Here is a 22,500-nt window from a genome sequence, read left to right on the forward strand (position 1 = left end):
CCATTATTCTGTGCGTCTGTGTGTAAAGAGCAGTTGTGTTTTGGAGGGTTGCTTTATTTTTACCCTTAACTTAGAAATGGAGAAAGTCATAGCGCTAGGTATAAAAAATAAGCCATTTGGATCTTAAAATATTGCAGAAAAACGTGAAATTCTTCGAGCAGGCTTATGTGAAATCTCTGATGAGCCGGAATGACGCTGATGACCTACAGTCACCTCTAATATACATACATACATACATACATACATACATACATACATACATACATACATACATACATACATACACACACACACACATAAGAAATTAACAGAATGAGATAAAAATCCAAGGCTGTGAAAGATTTCAGAACATTTATAAAGAGAAGGTCTTACAGCTGTTTCCAGGATATTTTATATATATATCTCTTCATCGGAGACTGCGAGAAAATGGTTAAGGAATAGCTTTTCTAGAAAAGATATGAAATAGAGAGTGAAGTGGAGGAATGAAAATAGATGTGAGATATGCAGGGATATTACATCTACAGTTCCATTATTTAAGCAGAATGGTATACATATGAGTTTCCTGTGTTAGTATTTAAAATTGGTCATTCCAAGCATAGAGTTATTGGATCGAGGTTTTTTTTTGAGGGGGGGGGGTGATTTAAAAGTTGGGGATGTGTTTGTAAGGAAGAGAGGGAAAAAGTGAGGAGAGAGATTATAAAGAAATGAAGAGAGGGAAAGTGTACTGGCTAGTGGTCAGTCAGGGTAAATTGATAGAAGGAATGGGGAGGTGAGGGTGAGAGAGAGAGAAAGATATGGTCGTGTAAAGAGATGAGAGGGTAAATAGTAAAGGAGTGTGAGGTATGTAGTGATAGAGCCTCAGTGAAGGGCAGAGAGAGGGAGGTAGGGGTAGTAAAATGGTGGAATTAAAAATTTGAGAATATAGGTTAGGTTGCTTAGTAGTAGAAGAATATATATATGTGAAGATGTATACACATGCGTATATCACACATGTATATAGACATTTAAACACACATCAACACATACATACGCATACAAAACTCGTGTATTTTACGTGCATTCCTGTATATACACACTCATTTATATCTAATTTTTACATATATAAAAATTATTGCATACAAAGAGGCATGCATGTAGGCTTGCACATGCGTATAATTGTATGTGAGTGTATACATATATACACGCATACACGTATATGCACGTACACATGTAGAGGTAGGTTATGTGTAAATATATCAATATCCACAAATACTCATTTATAAATCCGTGCTTATATAAAATATCTATACCTAGAATCACATATATTCACATGTACCCGCTTGCATTCCTATAAGTACACATACACGCGCAACACGCGTATAATAATGCATTATGTACAAGTGTATACGTATGTATGTATGTATGTATGTATGTATGTATGTATGTATGTATGTATGTATGTATGTATGTGTGTGTGTGTGTGTGTGCGTGTGTGTGTGTGTGTATGCACGCGTATATATGGTATAGGAAGTTGGATTTGATCTGCTTACCATATGGAGTTATCAACCAAATAGTTTTACTAGGACATACCTTGTCATTAGGGTAATTATCGTTAAAAGTCCTAGATTTACTTTTACAACGTAAAAAGGGACTTGAACGGTTATCTCACTTACGCTGCAAAATTGCATTTTTCGATTTAGTGTTGTTATTCGAGTTAAAATTTATATTGTTATTACCGTTATGACGTGTTTTCATGTCCTGATTAATAGAGGTAGAATTAATGTCAATAGGGCTAATATAGGTAATTTTTTTCTTTTTCGCCTGCTTTAAGTAAGGCAGAGTTATAAAATTCGGCTTTATCGTTGAAAATATCAACATTGGCAGATAATCTAGGAAGTCTAAGCGAAATATTTCAAACTAAATTCCTTTTAATAGCCTTACGGTGATTACTGAAAGAGCTAATATATTTTAAATTAGTTGAGGATTTATGGTATGGGAAATATGAACCATTATATAAGTTAAGGGTAATATCCACAAAGTTGGTTTTAGTTATATCATCATCGAAAACAATACTTAAGCCCATGCTTCAGAAAAATTTAACCAACCTGTTTTTAACCCTTTGTAATTTCTGGTTAGAAACATTTTGAAGGTAGAGTAGACAATCATAAGGATATAAACCTCCATTGATGTTTAAAATTCGACCTTTAACTGTCTTCTTACATTTCATTTCCACTACACATATCTATTTCCACGCTTTTAAGCTTTATTCATATTCATCTATCCCACTATATTTCTCCACTCTTAATTTTCTGTTAATTTCTTTCTGTTTCAATCCTTCTCTTTCTTTAAATTGCCTTTAACGGTTTTTAAAAAGTAGCTTGCCAGCGTTCCCCTTCATCATATGCACGGTAATTACATTCAGCTAAAATGGCTTATTGATGTGCTTTGTTTCTCTTTTTTCCCTGACGTGATGATTGCTTTGTTTGACATTTTATTCCCTCCGGAATAATATTAATGTTTTATTCGAAACATATGTCGGAAGTATAAAGATTTGAATAACACCTGCGTTTAACTCAATTTCTTAATTTATATATATTTCATTTCATTTGAGTTTGAGTCCATGCTCAGGCCAAGTCGAAGACTCCACCCTCAGAGTCTGGTGTGGTTGCCAGGTTGTATTCTCTGTTTAATATATATATATATTTGATTATTCATTTAGCTTTATTCTTTTATTTGTACAAATATACTGATGCACATAATCCACACCATGTAAATGTTCTACTTGGTTCCATCCCTACCCTCATCGATATGTAAAAACTCACACACATGCATAGTCACACATATGCACACACATAATGGAAATAAATAAATAAACAATTGTTTTAAATTTTGGTACGATATTAACAATTTTGAGGGAGGGGGTTTGGTCTATGCCATCACTTCCAGTACTTTATTAATACTTTAATTTATCGACCACAGACGGATTTAAGGCAAAGGTAAACGCGGCAGAAATCAGAACGTAAAGAGCTAGTAAAAATATTGCAAGTTATTGTGTTTGACACTCCAGTGATTCTGTCAGTTCAGAGCACCGAAATAAAGACGAATGGGTGCAGCAATGACAAACCTCAAGAAAGGTGAAATGTATCTGTCGTTCTTGTGTGTCACTGAAGTGATGATGTTCGTCTCGCGCCAATATGTACTGTTTTTAACATAGCAAATTTATGAAAAATTTTTACCTGAAACAAATCCACAACATCAAGCCCTCTAACTGCGTGTATACATTTACAATGATACTAAGATGGCGATTTTAATTTAATGCTGTTTTATTACTAAGGAAGACATAGCGTATTTGACACTAACCCTCAGAGGCCAATAAATAAGGTGACAAAGAAAACAAGTGCAGCAAAGCTGCTAATTTAAGTTTAGCACAGGGACAAATTAACACGACGATGTAGAAGGTTCATGAATGTCAAACTGTATTTAAATGACGCCGTGTGTTATAGAATTACGTAAAACTGCCAGTAGTCAAGTTGTTCATTAAGCTATTATTGACACAAAATGTTACTGCACTGAAAATACCAAGAACAAAATTAAAATAGCCACAGAGGATCGGTAGCATATTTGTGAATATGCAAAGCGGAAAAATGTCGATTAAACGCTAAAGTGAAAAAAAAAAAACGCCCAATACCAACACTCCTTCGAAACAGCAAGCGAAATGTTTAATATCTTAAGGAAATACCAGAAATAGATATATCAATTTGAAATAGATAGAGATAAAGTACTGTACTGACAGGAAGAGTGTAACATAGCAACAGGTTAGCTCATAAAACAACGAACACAACATCGCTAGGGTTCCATAATTCCCGGAAACACCGTAACAGTAAACAAAGTAACCAGGTATAATAACTGAAAATAAAATCTCTGTAATTTGATTTTGGCGGAGATATTTGAAATGGTGGACAAGCGATCTTTCATAATCTATGCAATTTGTCTATATTAAGTGATGGAAGAAAATCTCTGTAAAAATCTAAAGGGAAATATAATCGTTGCTATTTACAAATGCGATTATTGTTGCGACTATTGAGAATAACACGGCATTTTCACGTTGCTGTCTAATTATAAGGTGCTAAATCGATGCGGCATTATTTTGTAGGTGCGATTATTATCACTGTGCAGCCCATTTACACGTCTGAATTTGGTTTGCATGACAGAGCTGCGATGTGAGTGAATGAGAATCGCACGGAACAAGGAAATATATAAAGAAATACTGGTTATTTCAAAGGGAAGCAGATTATTCACTTCCTGGCAGTGATGCGAATTAGAGATTTTGATATGGGTAAATATGAGAAAATCAAAACTAAACGAATTGTTTACGCGAATATATGATAGCTTTGGAAAACGCACACCTTTGTACTAGACAGAATAATTGACTACTTATACGGAAACATTATTGAGGCCGTATATAGGATAGAAAAAAATAATTCTAGAATACGCATGAAATATTGATTGGAAAAAGTTACAGCGAATGATAAGAGTAGATCACGTGGTTTCGGGTGATATATATCAAATATGAGTAAGTCGATGTAAAAAGAAAGTGAGAAAGTACCACAATGCCTAGATGCTATTAGAATAAAGAATAAAGTTAGAATAAAGGAAGGGAAAAAGAAACAGAATTGTAAGGAGCTGAAATGGTATCTTAGAATCGTAATAAGACTCTTGCGAGGTGAAGTTACCGCTCGGTTTCAATTCTCAGTTGCAATTGTTTCTTCTAAACCTGTATTTCTAATTACCTTGTCAAAGAAATAAACATCACCTCTTGTTTCTGCCTTCCTGAAAGTCAGTAGCTCACATTGTCACTGACAATACGCGTATATATGTGTTAATGTTGAAAAAAAAACAACAAAACAAAACAAAAACAAAAAAAAAAACGGGGAAATACCTTAATATCGAAACACTACTAGCAGTTGTTAAAAGAAAGGGAGAGGGGCGAAAGAGAAAAAGAATTACAAATATGGATATAAAATATCTTAGAGTAGCAGAAGCACTGTTGGCGCGAAATTACAAAATGGTCCCAACGATCATCTGTAACAAGTTTTACTTATAAATAACTTGTCAAAGAAATAACAATCAGATCTAGTTTCTATTTTCCCAAAACAACAATAGTCCTCGTTAAAAAGCATTGTAGTAACCATCTGAAGAAAGCGTTCATTTAAAAATTGTAAAATAAATTATTTTTGTATAAAAAATAGACTTATGCCTTCTGAATTTTCTTGGAGCTTGACTTTCTTCACCGTGACATTCAATCGTGAATTTTATAACATTTAGTACATGTGCCAAATAAATGTTGACTTTCTGTACTTTGTTACTTTGGTGACACATTGTAATCTTGGTGACTTTCCAACGATGGAATATTTCTTTTGAAAATATTCCCTAAAAAAAAAAAAAAACTTTTTATAGTATAATTATGCTACAGAAAGTGTATTGCACGTATATCAACCATATTTCGCTTCGCTTGAACTTCATGTGTGTACTCTTTGCTGTTTTCAATATTATCAATTCTATGAGCGCGTTCGTTACATCTATAGTAAACTATAGTAAAGGACATTTTACACCGTTTTAATGAACCCACATCTAATGAAGTAGCCATCCTAATGGTAGGTGAGCCCCATGAAAATCGTGATATTCTCATTCTTGCTCGAGATAATTCTTTCCCTTGGATAACATCGGTGGCGTGGAGAGGGGAGGCTGGTATGCATGGGCGACTGGGAGGGTAACTTTCTAGGTGCAAACCCATGGTCATTCGTGACGGAAGGGGGTCTCCGCTCGAGATAAAAACCTTAAACGTGTTTCAGAGACTCATCTCTTTTATGATGCTCTCCAGAATCCTCTTATTTTGTGGAATAGACAAGATGGATATCAATTCAATATTTCACAGATTGAACCTGCAACAACAAAGCCAATTACAAACAAAAAGATGTTGTTGAATGACTTCTATTCTTACCAACTGATGTTAAGACCAGAACAACCAAATCAATTACACATGTATCGTGATCTGTTTCGGCAATACCTGGTTGATATGTATGCTAAAGTTGAGAGTCAGCATCTCCTCTACATTTGTAACAATCAAAAAAAAAGTTAAGGGATAAAAATTATGTTCATCTCCAAGATGCTCTGAGGATGATGATGGTGATATTCAAAACATGGGGCAACTTATAATCCTTCCATCATCATCATTCACAGGTGGTCCTTGATATCTGCATGAACAAACACAAGATGCTATGACATGTGTCAGGACATATGGAAAACCAGATCTTGTTAGTTTCACCTGCAATCCTAAATGGGAGGAAATAAAATCTAACCTTCTTCCAGTGTTGCATCTTCTGGTATTGCAGCTACCCTCCTCAATGGGGGAAGAATTGATCATTCCATGTTCAAGCTCCCTCTAAACATTGCAATGAAAGAATCTCAAATGTGCAACATTTCCAAAAAATTTGCAATGGCAACAATTCTCCAACAAACTTGCTTCATTGTTTGGGATGAGTGCACTATGTCACATCGTGGAGCTTCAGAGGTATTTTACCGCACCCTTTAAGACATAAAAAACAATAGCACGCTCATGGGAGGAGTAACAGTTCTTCGTGCAGGACATTTTCGCCAAAGCTAATGAGGTCAATGCATGTTTTAAAAAATCGGACCTTTGGAGACGTGAAAAAACTTCATCTTACAAACAACATGAGAGTATTTCTACAAGGTGATCATACGAGCTTCTTAAGATTGGTAAAGGGATATTTACATTCAACTCAAGACTTCAGCTCCATGAAATTATATGCAATCAAATAATACTTTCTCTTAGGGATCTTATGGATAAAGTATTTCCTAATTTATCTGTCAATTATACTGATGTAAACTGGCTATGTGAAAGAGCTATACTAGCTTCAACTAATGAAATGGTAGATAAACTCAATCATGAATTTCTTCAAACGTTAACAGATACATCAGGGATGTCTTTTCGATCAATTGACAACAGTCGATCGAAATCAGGTTGTTCAATACTCTGTTGAATTTCTCAACACTTAAACCCACTGGGATGCCATTACATAACTTGACACTAAAACTAGGTGCTCCCATTATGTTGCTTAGGAATCTTGACCATCTCACCTGTGTAACGCATATCGCTTAATTGTTACTTCCATGAAGCCCCATGCCCTACAAGCAACAATCATAATAGGTAGTCACAAAGGAGAAAATGTCTTTATACTAAAAATTCCTCTCATACCTATAGATGTTCCAGTTGAATTTAAGACGCTTCAGCTTCCATTCAAACTAAGTTTTGGTATTTCAATTAACAAATCTCAGGATAGTTGCACTTTATCTCTCTACTACATTCTTCTCCCACGGCCAACTCTATGTTGCTTGCTCGCGAGTTGGAAGCAACAACAATTTATTCGACACCAACAAAAAAATTACTCAATGAATATTGTTTACCTTGAGGTGTTTCAACATTGACAAATTTTCAGTTCGAATTTTTATTATCATTACAATTTGGATTTGTTTTAATAAAATATAGATATTTCCAAATAATTATGAGAATATATCTTTATATTTATTGCTTACTAATCTGAATAAGAACAGCAGTAACCCGGGCAACGCCGGGCCATTCAGCTAGTATATTACACACACACATTTTGTATTCATTCATACATACATACGCAGATACATTCACACATGCATGCACATGTATACATGTATGTGTGTGCACGTGTGTTTGTTTTTCTCTTCATGATTGTCCTGATGAGCTCGTGAAGAGCAGCTGAAAAGTACAACTGCTGCAATCAAATTCGCATTAGGAATATAGTTATCCTGTCTAGTAGGCGTTGAGCTCTCTAGCAAGGTTTGGGGGTTATTCTTGTCATAAACAAAAAGTATAATTATCATATATATGTGTGTAACTAATACATCCACATCCACACACACACACATATATATATGCATATATGTGTATAATATATATATATATATATATATATATATATATATAATATATATATATATACATTCCATACAAGAGCAAACAATTCACGAGAAAAATAATTCCCGAAAACTTAATTTGCTAACATATTATTAATTCTGTTATTATCTGGTGTGTCTATTTAAAAAAATGATAAAAACAGAATCAATAATATAGGCGATTGCAGGCCCAAGAAAAGCATCAAATAGCTGAAGGATTAAAATTTATCAAGGGACATACTAAGTATGTCTGCTTGCTGGAAATAACAGTCAAAACTCTTAATTAAATCGCCAAGATACATTGATGGTAACTTCCTCACTGGTGGCTGTAATTGATTTCGGCGCAAAACGAATCATTTGCGGCGCAGATTTCAAAACGATAGGTTGGGGGTCTCCATCATTGTAACGCATGCCGAAAAAGCCAAGGCGATAGTTTTGCCAGTGCAGAAACCTGTCCACGCGAGTCCAAATACTTAAATGTACGTTAGGAAATTTTATTAACCTGATCTGCCTTCGGTTGATTTCTGTAGATATCATCAGTGTATTTTGGCGATTTATATAAGAGTTTTGACTGTAATTTCCAGCAGGTAGACATACTGATCCTACCATACTGTGTAGTCGATGAAAAAAAGTCCATGCACGAAATAAAAATACAAGACGGCGACAATTTATCCATCGCTCTGTGCATATTATATTACACACACACACACACACACACACACACACACACACACACACACACACACACACACACACACACACACACATTTACAGTTTTACTTTTATGTATTTCAGCCACATGTAGTGGCCATACCGGAATACCACTATGAGAGTTGAGTTGGTTCGAGCTTCGCTGTTGGTTTGATGCTACGAGGCGACAATAACTGGAAGCAGTTGTCCAGTTATGGACCATTGTCCACAATTATGGTCGCCACATAGCGCCAAATGCTCTGTATATGATCAATATGGTTTCCTATTTTTGTAGTAAATGGTCTCAGAATTCAACAAGCCAGTTGCTTGCATATTAGTGATCTGAACTCAAAATGATGGATCATTACTGATGTGGATTCCCAGGTCATGCACCGATTGTGATTCGGTGATAGCGGAAAGCTTGGAATTTTTCAACAATGGATTGTGTTCTTTTCTTCAAATGATTTTTATGTTGCGTTCAGGTCTTTCTGTAGTTTCGCATTAAAATCCGGAGGGTTAACTGTCTGTGATACTTTTGTATTGTCAGCAAAGCGGTGTAAGTCTACATATGTATTATGTGTGTGTGTGTGTGCGCGCATGCGAGCACGCGTATGCGTACGTATGTGTAGCAATGTCTTGTCAATGAAAACAACCTTATTCATTGAGTTTTGTGATGATTAATCATACGGTAAAATTTATACATATGTTACCATGTGGGTTGCGATGGTGGAAGACTTGGCTAGCTTCTTCAATGAATGCATGTTGATTAACGATATAGGGAGGTTATGAATGCATGTTGATTAACGATATAGTGAGGTTTTTATTGAAACCCTCAATGACCAGAAAGGAAACTATTTATTGTTTTGAATATTACAGTTAGAATCTGATGCTTAGCGGTATTTCGTCTGTCGTTACGTTCTGAGTTAAATTCTGCCGAGGTTGACTTTGCCTTTCATCCTTTCGGGGTCGATAAATAAAGTACCAGTTTCGCACTGGGGTCGATGTAATCGACTTAATCCCTTTGTCTGTCCTTGTTTGTCCCCTCTATGTTTAGCTCCTTGTGGGCAGTAAAGAAATATATATTACAGTTAGAATCTGAAATGCATTCGGGATAGAAAGGAATAGAGGTAAGAGTTGTGCTTTTGTGATTGTTTAGTTGGTGGCATTGACAAGCGATTAAGGAAACATGAGTATAGTAATTAAGGTTAGAAGAGTAGGTGTCTAAGTTGGTAAACAGATGCAGAAAGCTGTGTTGTGTGAAAGTATAATTACTCTGAAGAAAATTGTTTTCTGAAATTGCCGAAAATTAATGAACTGATAATGTGCATTGTAACAAATACCGGTCCTGTTTTCTATTTCTTACTGTTAATAGCGCTAGCAACCATTTTGTTGATAACGCTATAGACAGAAAGAAATGATTTATCAACATAAACAAAAGCTCCAGCACTTACAAGTATGTAAAACATTCAGAAAATAGCATTACAAGGTAGTATACGCATATTACGAAGAGTACAGTCAATAAAAGTAAAACTCAACAAGGCTTGCAGAGCTGCACTCAGTAATGCAGTGAACGTTCTCAATAAATGCCAAATAAATAATAATAATAATAATAATAATAATACAAATAATAATAATAATAATAATAATAATAATAATAATAATAATAATGATAATAATAATAATAATAATAATAATAATAATAATAATAATAATAATAATAATGATAATAATAATAATAATAATAATATAATAATAATAATAATAATAAGATAATAATAAATAAAATAAAAATAATAATAATAATAATAATAATAATAATAATAATAATAATAATAATAATAATAATAAAAATAATAATAATAATAATACAAATAAATAATAATAATAATAATAATAATAATAATAATAATAATAATAATAATAATAATGATAATAATAATAATAATAATAATAAAATAATAATAATAATAATAATAATATAATGATAATATAATAATAATAATAATAATAATAATAATAATAATAATAATAAAAATAATAATAATCTTTTCTACTATAAGCACAAGACCATGAAATTTTGTGGGGAGGGGATTAGTTGATTACATCGACCCCAGCGTTTCACTGGTACTTAATTTATCAACCCCGAAAGGATGATCTTGGCGGAATTTGAACTCAGAACGTAAAAACGGACAAAATATCATTAAGCATTTAGCCCGGTGTGCTAACGATTCTGCCAGCTCGTCGCCGAAATTTTGGATGAAAGGCAAAGTCGATCTCGGCGGAATATGAACTCAGAACGTAGCGGCGGGCGAAATGCCGCTAAACATTTCGTCCAGCGCACTAACAATTCTGCCAGCTCACCAATAATAATAATAATAATTTCTATTAAAAGGCACAAGGCCTGAAACTTTGTGGGGGGGGGGTTACAAGTCGATTACATCAACCCCAGTGCTCAACTTGTACTTAATTTATCGACCCCGAAAAGATGAAAGGCAAAGTCGACCTCAGCGGAATTTGAACTCAGAACGTAGCGACAGGCGAAATACCGCTAAGCATTTCGCCCGGCGTGCTAACGATTCTGTCAGCTCGTCGCCTTATTAACAATAATAATAATGATCCTTTCTACTGTAGGCACAAGGCCTGAAATTGGATGGGGGACTAGTTGATTACATCAGTCCCAGTGCGTAACTAGTACTTATTTCATCGATCCCAAAAGGATGAAAAGCAAAGTCGACTTCGGCAGGATTTGAACTCAGAATATAGCGGCTGCGAAATATCGTTAAGCATTTCGTCCAGCGCTCGCCTTATTATTATTAATATCATTAATAGTCATCGACCCCAGTGTTTTACTGGTGTTTAATTTTTCGACCCCGGAAGGATGAAAGACAAAGTATTTTTAGGGGAAAGGATAAGTCAATGACATCGACTCCACTGCTCAACTGGTACTTATTTTAGCAAGCTCCGAAAGGCAAAGTTGAACATGGTTGAATTTCAATTCAGAATGAAAAGAGCTGGAAGTAATACCATTATGCATTTTGTCCGACGCGCTGACGATACTGCCAGATCGTCGAATAACTATATGATAATTGAGCGGATACCAAAGAAATTGAAATATATCTATTTCTTTACTGCCCACAAGGGGCTAAACACAGAGAGGACAAACAAGGACAGACAAACGGATTAAGTCGATTACATCGACCCCAGTGCGTAACTGGTACTTATTTAATCGACCCCGAAAGGATGAAAGGCAAAGTCGACCTCGGCGGAATTTGAACTCAGAACGTAGCGACAGACGAAATACCGCTAAGCATTTCGCCCGGCGCGCTAACGTTTCTGCCAGGTCGACGCCTTCGAAATTGAAATATATCAGCACCTAGACGGAGATATGTGGGTGATAAAGGCGACAATGAATCCAGAGGTTATTGGTGTACTTGACACAACATCTGAATTGTTACCTAAGAGGTTAAATGGTGTTGGAATTGAGACTCGCATTGTCGATCATCAGTCTCATAGTAATAATAATTATCTTTGACATAGACACAAAGTCAATGAAGACGCGTAGCTTAGTGGTTAGGGGTATTCGGCTCATCATCGTAAGGTTGTGAGATCAATTCCCGGCGACACGTTGTGTCCTTGAACAAGACACTTTATTTCGCGTTGCTCCAGTTCATTCAGCTGGCAAAAATGTGTAGTATCTGTATTTCAAAGGGCCAACCTTTTCGCATTCTGTGTCACGCTGAATCTCCCCGAGAACTACGCTGAGGGTACTCGTGTGTGTGAATGCTCAGTCACATGCACGTTAATTTCTCGAGCAGGCTGTTCCGTTGATCGGTTCAACTGGAACCCTCGTCGTCGTAACCGACGGAATGCCAGTTAGACATAAAGCCTCAAGGTTTGTTTTCTTTTTCTTTAAGGAGTAGTGTATAGTCGATCATATGTATCTCCATTACTTGAAGAATAGTTATTTTTATCGACCTCTGAAATATAAAAAGCTAAGTTGGCCTCTGTGGGATTTGAACACAGAACGTAAAGAGTTGTAACTGCATAATGATTTCTAACATAAGCGCGGTACTGAACTCGTTGACCAAGGAAAAATATAATGTAAAGTTGGTCCCGACGGGAATTGAATGTAGATTGTAAAGAGAGGAAATTAAACATTGTAAGGAATTTATTACTGATTTGGCCACTCCACTACAATAATATAAGGTTACTTACATTTGTACGAACCAGAAATGTGTAGGAGTCGGGTGTTGTCAAACAATTTGATCCCATACATGCAGAAATTAAATTTTAACACAACTGAAATAAAAAGGATTTATGATCTCAAGGGATGGATGGACGAAACTGAATGCTGCAAAATATTTTGTATGGCCCTGATGATAAAAATTTCAAAGCTATACTTTTGATTCGTCACTTTATCATTTTATCAGTAGTAATGAATATTTTTTCTAAAATGGGTACGAGGATATCAATTTAGTGAAATTTGGATTTCAGCTCTTTCAACTGGTATTTTACTTTATTGACCTTTGAAGCAGAGGCAAGGGTTCTAATTGATCCAAGCAACAGAACAGCCTGCCCGGGAAATTAAAGTATAAGTGGTCAAACCTCCACAGACCCGTGTGCCCTTAACGTAGTTCTCGGGAAGATTCAGCGTGACACACAATGTTTACGATGCTGGTCTTCTGAAATACAGGTACTACTCAATTTTGCGAGTTGAGTAGACCGGAGCAACAAGAAATAAAGTGTCTTGCTCAAGGGCACAACGCGCCACCGGGAACCGAACTCACGACCTTATGATCGGGAGCCGAACACCTTAACCTATTTCTTTACTACCCACAAGGGGCTAAACACAGAGAGGAAAAACAAGGACAGACAAATGCATTAAATCGATTATATCAACCCCAGTGCCAACTGGTACTTATTTAATCGACCCCGAAAGGATGAAAGGCAAAGTTGACCTCGGAGGATTTTGAACTCAGAACGTAGCGGCAGATGAAATACGACTACGCATTTCGCCCGGCGTGCTAACGTTTCTGCCAGCTCGCCGAACACCTTAACCAAACCAGAACATGCAGTTTTAAAATCTAAATCATATTGTTAAAGTAGGCTCCATATTACATGTATGCACTCTCTTACAAACTGGCTCTCATAAACTTGAATGATTTGTATTAAAATCTACTGTTATTTGCACTTATTTATATATGTTACGCGGAGGCGCAATGGCCCAGTGGTTAGGGTAGCGGACTCGCGGTCGTAGGATCGCGGTTTCGATTCCCAGACCGGGCGTTGTGAGTGTTTATCGAGCGAAAACACCTAAAAGCTCCACGAGGCTCCGGCAGGGATGGTGGTGATCCCTGCTGTACTCTTTCACCACAACTTCTTTCACTCCTACTTCCTGTTTTGTTGTACCTGTATTTCAAAGGGCCGGCCTTGTCACTCTCTGTGTCACGCTGAATATCCCCGAGAACTACGTTAAGGGTACACGTGTTTGTGGAGTGCTCAGCCACTTACACGTTAATTTCACGAGCTGGCTGTTCCGTTGATCGGATCAACCGGAACCCTCGTCGTCGTAATCGACGGAGTGCTTCCATCCATATGTTACGCAAGCATTGCATACCTTGCATTCACGCAGGACTCGACTCCGCATTCAAAATTATAAAGCAAAGTTGACTTAGATGCGATCTGGATTTAGAATATAAAGGAACGAAACTAAAGACTGAACAACATTTCTGGCGCTCTATTAATTCTACTCCAACAAAAATTACAACAATAACATGTAACTTAAATTGAAGGTTTTAAGATAGGAGAAAGGAACATAGTCGATTTATACATGGTATATATCAGGTATATATTTTATTGACCTCATAAGATAAAAAGACAATATCAAACCCAGCAGGATTTGATCTCAGAACGTACAGAGACGCTACTATATATTGTAAAACATTCTGTCCGGTAATCTCACGTGTCATTTCCTCATATTTATATAGGCAGGAGAGCAAGGAAAGGAAAAAGATATTGTGTAGCGTTAGCAAATGGTAACCCCCGGAATGAAGAAAAGCAAATTTGGCTACAGCAGTATTTGAACTCAGAACGTAAAAGAGTACCTTGTTCAACACTTTAGTACTTCGGCTACTTCGCTCTCCGTAGGTAACAATTCTGTTTATTCATACAAATTTAGAGTGGGGAGTAAACTTATACTGATAACGGTATAAGTTTATACTGATTGAAAAGAAGAAGAAGAAGAAGATGATGACGACGACGACGACGACGACGACGACGATGATGATGATGATGATGATGATGATGGTGAAGTGGGTGACCATGATGACGGCGATGAAAGAAATGGGGGCTCATTATAACGAACATATCAGCGAATGTTAATATTCCAGAGAACGGTTATGGTTTGCTTTGTTTAATGATACAGTGCGCTCAGCCAGAATTTGAAAGGTGCAGGGTTCGATTCCTTGGAACGGTTTGCTGACCACTTTTTAAATAAGACGGCGAGTTGGCAGAATCGTTAGCATGCCGGGCAAAATGCGTAGCCGTATTTCGTCTGCTGTTACGTTCTGAGTTCAAATTCCGCCGAAGTTGACTTTGCCTCTCTGTGTTTAGCCCCTTGTGGGTAGTAAATAAATAGGTATTTCGTTTGCCGTTACGTTCTGAGTTCAAATTATGCCAACGTCGACTTTGTCTTTCATCCTTTCGCGGTCGATAGAAAAAGTACCAGTTGAGCACTGGAATCGATTACGTGTAATCTACTTACTCTTTTCCCGAATTTGCTGGACTTGTGCCAAAATTTGAAACCAATATTCTAAAGAATGGATATGTTTGTTTTTCCTTATATATAAGGAGTGTTTTCCTTTTCATTGAAGAGGAGGGACAAAAATGAATAAAATTCCTAACAAGCTTTAATCTTACTTCTGAAACAAGAACAAAAGCAAAGTTAATTCGCTTGTACCGTAATATTCAATATTGTTGTTCGCTAGTTAACTTCATGATGTCTCGACTGCATATTTGCAATGAGAAGGCATACGTAAAATAAAATTCTTGTCGTTATTTTCGGATACGGAGTACAATTCCACAGCTGTAGGTTTCACACGTCTATTTAGATGCAAGAATGTCACGTTTATCTGAAAGTTGTTAAGAATCACTGTAAGGAGATACAAGTCGTGATGAAAATGGTGGATATTCCTACAACATTCCGAAATGTAGTAATATATGTTTCATGATCGCATGGCTGCATGTATGATATCCTTCTTCATAAAACGTCAATTTAAAAATACTTTGCCATACAATACAGCCTATCCAGTTACTTTAAACTTGTAGTATCAAACTAACACCAGCCGATGAAATCTTACGATTCCGTTTAGTTTATAATTAACACCAAATATTTTATCCCTTATATGTGTGTGTATGTGTATATATTTGTATGTAATGTATATTATGTACACACACACATATGTACATGTATATATATATATATATATATATATATATATATATATAATATATATATATATATTATATATATATATATATATAATATTGTGTGGTGTGTGTGTGTGTGTGTGTGTATGTATATATATATATGTGTGTGCATATATATGAGTGCGTGTATATATATATGTATGTATATACATCTATATGTATATCTGCCCATCTTTTGATCAATCGTGTGAATGTATTTACACGGGCGCGCGCACGCACACACACACACAACACACACACACACACACACACATACGCACACGCACACACAGGCGTGTACGTGCGTAATTGTGCTTTGGTGTGCGAGTGCATGAATTCGTGGAGTGAAAAGAATAGCTAAAGAGAGTTTCTCAGGTAGATAGATAAATATAAAAAATAAAACATACATAACACTATTGGAAGGCTGGCTGTCCAAGTATCGATGACAGTGAACACCACTTTCTGAAATCGGTACGTCACACATTCGTGCCGAAGCATCCACAACCCTCACTGCACAGCGCAACGGCATGTATGTATGTATGTATGTATGTGCGTGTGTGTGTGTATGTGTATGTGGTGTTTGCTGAATTTCTCTAGAGAACATTCTTTTTATTGTAGTTAGATCGTAGGTGATCCTCTTCTAGCATATTGGATGTCCACTTAGTGGTCATCCCTATTATACGCATGTATTACAATTTTTCTGAATTTTCAGATTTTTCTATATGCTAGGCTACCGGTTTTAAATTGATATTAATTAAATTAATATTCAATTTATCACCCTCATTGTTTAAATTATATATATATATATATATATTATATATAATATATATATATATATATATATATATATATATATATATATATATCGGCACTAGTCGCCATGATAGATCGTTAGCCAGTACACACATTTTTTTCTCTCCTCGTTCTCTCCTTGTTTTTTCTGTGTTCCTTTCTGTAGAAGAGCGTAGGCTCGAAACGTAAAAGACTTTTTTCTATTCCTGAGCATTATACTAATACATCTGTTTGTTTTGTGCACCACCTGTCTTCGTCTTTTGTTTTTTTCGTAAACTCTCTCTCTCTCTCTCTCTCTCTCTCTCTCTCTATATATATATATATATATATATATATATATATATATATTTAATCAATATAGGGTGGCAAAAAAAAAGATTTTGTAGAATTTTTTTGCCACCAGCGGCCTAGTGGGAAAAAAATTAAATAGTCATAGACTATTAAATAGTCATAGACCATTCTTCTTACTCAAGAATCTGAGGGCCTATGGAAGATTGGCCTGATTTAATTTAATCAGGTTAGTTTACCATTAAACAGCAGATGAAACGGTGCATCGTATAAGAAATTACAGGGTAAATGTTTTTTAAATTTTCTCCTGTTTACGGAATTGATTTTTATTTGCGGTTGAAGCTTTGGCTGTTATTTCTAGTGGGTGAATGGCCTATTATGGCCGTTCCTTGATTGTTGATATATATATATATATATATATATATATATATAATATATATATATTATATATATATATACATACATATAACGTACATACATACACATATGTATACGTAAGAGGGCTTGTATGTGCTGGTGTGTACCTTTATGTGCACTAGTGAGTGTATACACAAGTGTCTTTATATGTACATACATGTGTCTTTAGTCTTTTTACCTGCTTAAAGACTTGAATCAGACAAAACTAGCGCATGTGAAAGAGGAAATAATTACAAGAATCTAACTGTAGTTGTTTCATATATATGTATGTGTGTGTGTGCGTATGTGTGTGCGTGTGTGTCTGTGCGTGCGTGTATGTGTGTGTTTGTAAGTATGCTATGTCACCGTCGGTGGCGGTTTTATCTCGTATCCGAGTATTTATACTTTTTCTTTGCTGAACGCTTCCGTTATGGTGATGCCGTTAATGACACTGTAGACCAATTCTTGCATAGAAGAGTCGATGGCATGAACTGCATGGTAATATTTGTGGAGGACGAAATTGATTTTGTCGAACCTTTCTCTCTTGTCGTTTGATTTCTTTCTTTTCTCTTCTGGTGGCTTCGAAGTTTTTGGTTCCGATGGTCATGGAACACCGCCACTTAATACGGTCTCAGGCCTGTGTTTCAAACGATTTAGGCTCAATTCCGGTGGCTTTCCGTGTTGCTTTGTGTTGGTCTTTTTCCTGAAGTGAGCTCACTGAATAAGACTTGGTATTATGTAGGTAGGGGAAAAAATACAAGTTGTACTCTTTTGAAGTATATCTGCTTATTCCAGTAATTCTTATCTTTCCCACCTTTCTTATCTTTTATACTTTTCTTCCACCTCGCTCTCTCTCTCTCTCTCTCATGACCCGATGACCCTGAAGTTGTTGCTCTTCCATTACTTTCACAAACAGCAGTAACTTTCTTCAGCTGAATACACGTCATTGATTGGTTAAAATTACCCAAAGACGACAACTTTAACACGAAATAACTTCTAAAATAAAAATTTTGTCAAAAACGTTAAGAGTAAACCGTGTTCTACGTGAGACATTCAACCAATATCCGAAGTTTCAAACTGTTTAGTTAAAAAAAATTAATTAAAAAATCTGTGACTGAGATTGAAAAGATCCCTAAATGTCTATAAAGATACTTTCTCAAGACAAATATCACTTATTTACTTATTTTTGTTGATTCCTTATTTTAAAAATTTGCATTAAAAAATGAATTTAAAAAAAAAATTCAAATGCCGTTAATGTTGTGATTACTGTAAGCAATAACTCATTAGCTTTTATTCTTGTTAGCTGTAATTACTGAGTAATGAAAATGAAAATTACTGAGTAATTACTGAGTAATGAAAATGAAACACTCATGTAGATAACAGAGAAGTTTTAGACCTTATCTTATATTGTTATCAAAGTTGCTTCAGCTGTCAACATACCGTGTTTTCTTTTACACGACATATCCTTCATTTCTGAAAAGACATTTAAGAAGTTATTTAAGAGATGTTTGTCTTCTATTTCTCGTGCGAAGAGGGACTCCATAGAGGTTTCTTTCGTTGACCCGGCTCATATTGTTAAATGCTTGAATACAATCTATTCTGAGCAAGATGTCTCGGGAAATGAAGTTTCGAATCAGCTATTTTAACAGCTTTTATTTCATTAGCTTTTCTTCGAAATTTAGTATATATTTTTTTTTTGCTCGAAATTTTAAATTAATATAACCGGAATACTTTCTGGAAATGGAATCAAAGTAAATAAATACATAAATGGGTAAATAAAATATAATCCAAATTTGTAATCGAATTGAAGAAAAATTTAATATTTCATTAAATTTCGTTTCGGTTTCAAAAATTTCATTTCAGACTCCCTACCTGCTGTTTTGTTTTTAAGGAAAAAATATTGGATATATTTCAAAAGGGTTTCTATATTTTTCATTATATATATTTTTTTAGCTTTCTCCAACGATGTATAACTTTAATTAATATTCTGAATTTCTTTCAATGTTGTCGGTGGAAAATTATGAAAATTGTAAATATTTATTTGGTAAATCGATCTTCCGTTAGTTATATATTGAATTGAGATGGCAGCGAAAGAAAATGTCTGAACTGAGACAATTACATCGAAACTTTCTATAGAACGTCATTAGAAGTATATTTAGCGCAATTAATGGCTTGAACATGTATGTATATGTGAATGGACCTAAGCATGTATGCTTATCTATTTCTGCATATATGAATGTTACATGTATTTATGTATATGTATGACTGTGTATAAGGAATCATGGATTTTATACGACTGAAAGTAGCCATTTAATCATACATACATACATACATACATACATACATACATACATACATACATACATATAGATACACACACACACACGCACGCACGCACGCACACACACAAACACACACACACACACACACATATATATACATGCTACGTACATACATGCATATGTACAAACACATACGTATACAAACACAAGCATATACACACATGGTATATTATATACATGCATACACACATACAGGTATATATGTATATATATATATATATATATATATATACATACATATACCTATATGTATATATATATGTGTGTGTGTGTGTTATGCCATGCATGCATGAGAGTTGATGAATACTTTTACACATGTGCTTGTTTTCGTGAATAACTTTCAATCTTACATTCAGAATCTTATTGAAATGGATTTCCGTCCGTTTCTACGATGAGCGATCCAACCGTTCGATTAACGGAAAGACCTACCCATTGAATTAACTTGTAATTTGGCTCGGTGTTCCACAGTTGCGTGTACCCATGACGTAATTCTCAGGGAAAGTTAGCGTGGCGGTATATAGCAAGGAATTACAAGGTCAGTCTAACCGTCGAGCTTCCGCACAGATTCCTTCCTTCCAGTTTTACTTACAAGGCGAGGGATGAGACCTGAGACTGTAGAAACAGACAGTTGTCTCAGATGCCAAGTCGTGAAATCGAATTTAAAACCTCATGATTGCGAAGCGAATCTCTCAACCATTCGGCTCTGCTTGCGTACCATTAAACAAAATAAGCACGCGCTACAATTTATATCTAACGCCCCAACTTCAACCTACACCACAGTTACAACTCACATCACATATCCAATCTAAAAATTTTTGAAGGGAGCAATTATCCGGGGCCGGTTGTGTTCTAGAGGCAATTGTCAAGGGAGTAATTTCTCCATGGGCAATTGTCCTAAAAACCTTCTGATGCTGTTTTACTTTTTCACAATTTCCTGTTTAATGTTTATGATTTTCTTATTTTCTTTCTCTCTTTCTGCTTCCACCCATTTTTCATCTTAAGGCTTTCCTTCACTGTTGTTGATGTACTTGGAAATAAAATAATGTGACCTACACTTTATAGTTAATTGTTCGTAGTTTTTCAATGATTTTGTCGCCACTTTGTAATAATTTTTCTAGCCAAAGAAATGACAAAATTACAGGGTATTCTAGATTTCAATAGAAGTGATCTTCGTTCCGGTACAAATCCAGATGTTCGCCTGGAGAAAGTCATAACTCACTTTCAGCCTTTCAGTCAGCGTAAAATTGAAGACACCGAAATGTTTAGTATCGGATTGTAGTAGAGAAATTGCATTTAATAGTTAAACATCAATTACGATGTTCAGAGAAGAGGGTTTATATAACCGAGATCGTTAATCAACTCAACGTTGTTTAAGGAAGGTTAGACTGTCAAGTCGAATACGTACTAACTAAACTTTGACCATGATGCCAATAAAGAAATAAATATATACCGGTTGAGCAATGACCATTTCTGTCATTGGACAGCGTGATGAAGGTGATACAATCTATAAAATGCTGAAGTGTGAAGGAGTATTGTTTGGTCATCTGGTGCAATCTTCTCGATTACAGGGCATGATAAGGAGGAGGCTGTTAGTGATAATGATAAATTACTGAAATCTCTTCCTATCCTGTCGCTATTTTATTTATCTTAGCTGGTTTATTTAAAAATACGAAAATTCATGTATATGCTAGAAACTAGAAATTTATTGTCTGTAATTTTTCTGTCTTGTTTACCAAATGTTTGAGTTGAGTTATTATAGCTGATATTGTTGTGATTTATTCACAAGTCGACTCTTGCATAATTTCTTAGACGTAATAAACACAGGATTGCATTTGTCCAATGTTTTCTGCCTAGATTGTTTCAAAATCAAAAAGATATAATTACTGTTCATATTAAAGAAATCTAACTCTTACTATTCTGCGACAAAACGCGCCAAAACTCTGTTTCCTGGTATTCTTAAATATAATAATATGTCTAAATCTGTACAATGAAGGTTACTTTTCCAGTACAAGATTAAAAAATACAACACTTTTGTTCAGTTTCTGATACTGTATGAAGTCCAATATGATCCAAAATGACGATCAGGATGTTACAACTGTTACGTATACAAACATCCAAGATCACATAAAAAGAAAGTTAATTGCCCTATTTGCGAATAGACCAACACACTACAGCTTTGGGTCCATTGTGGAATTTCCTCCTCCATCTGCCTAATTGCCGCCATTATGCTTCCCTGCACTAGTTAGTTGCATAGCAATTGCACCTATACCTACCTGAAATAATCTCTTATTTTCTTGCGGCAAGTCTATAGTGTAACACTCCTAACTCGGCTCTCACCACAAACCCAAATGACTCCTCTTTAGAAATATATTGCTCAAAAGCTCTCCATGCCCACGCTGTTGTTGTTGTTGTTGTTGTTGTTGTTGTTGCCCACATCTGGGTCATATTTGATGAAGCAAGCCGAGGGTCAAAGGCGTTTCACGCATGACAATCTTATTATTATTTTTTTTTGTTTTGATCAAACTCGACTTTTAGTTTA

The sequence above is a fragment of the Octopus sinensis genome, linkage group LG2 (assembly GCF_006345805.1).
Source record: "Octopus sinensis linkage group LG2, ASM634580v1, whole genome shotgun sequence".
In the NCBI taxonomy this organism is placed as follows: Eukaryota; Metazoa; Mollusca; class Cephalopoda; order Octopoda; family Octopodidae; genus Octopus; species Octopus sinensis.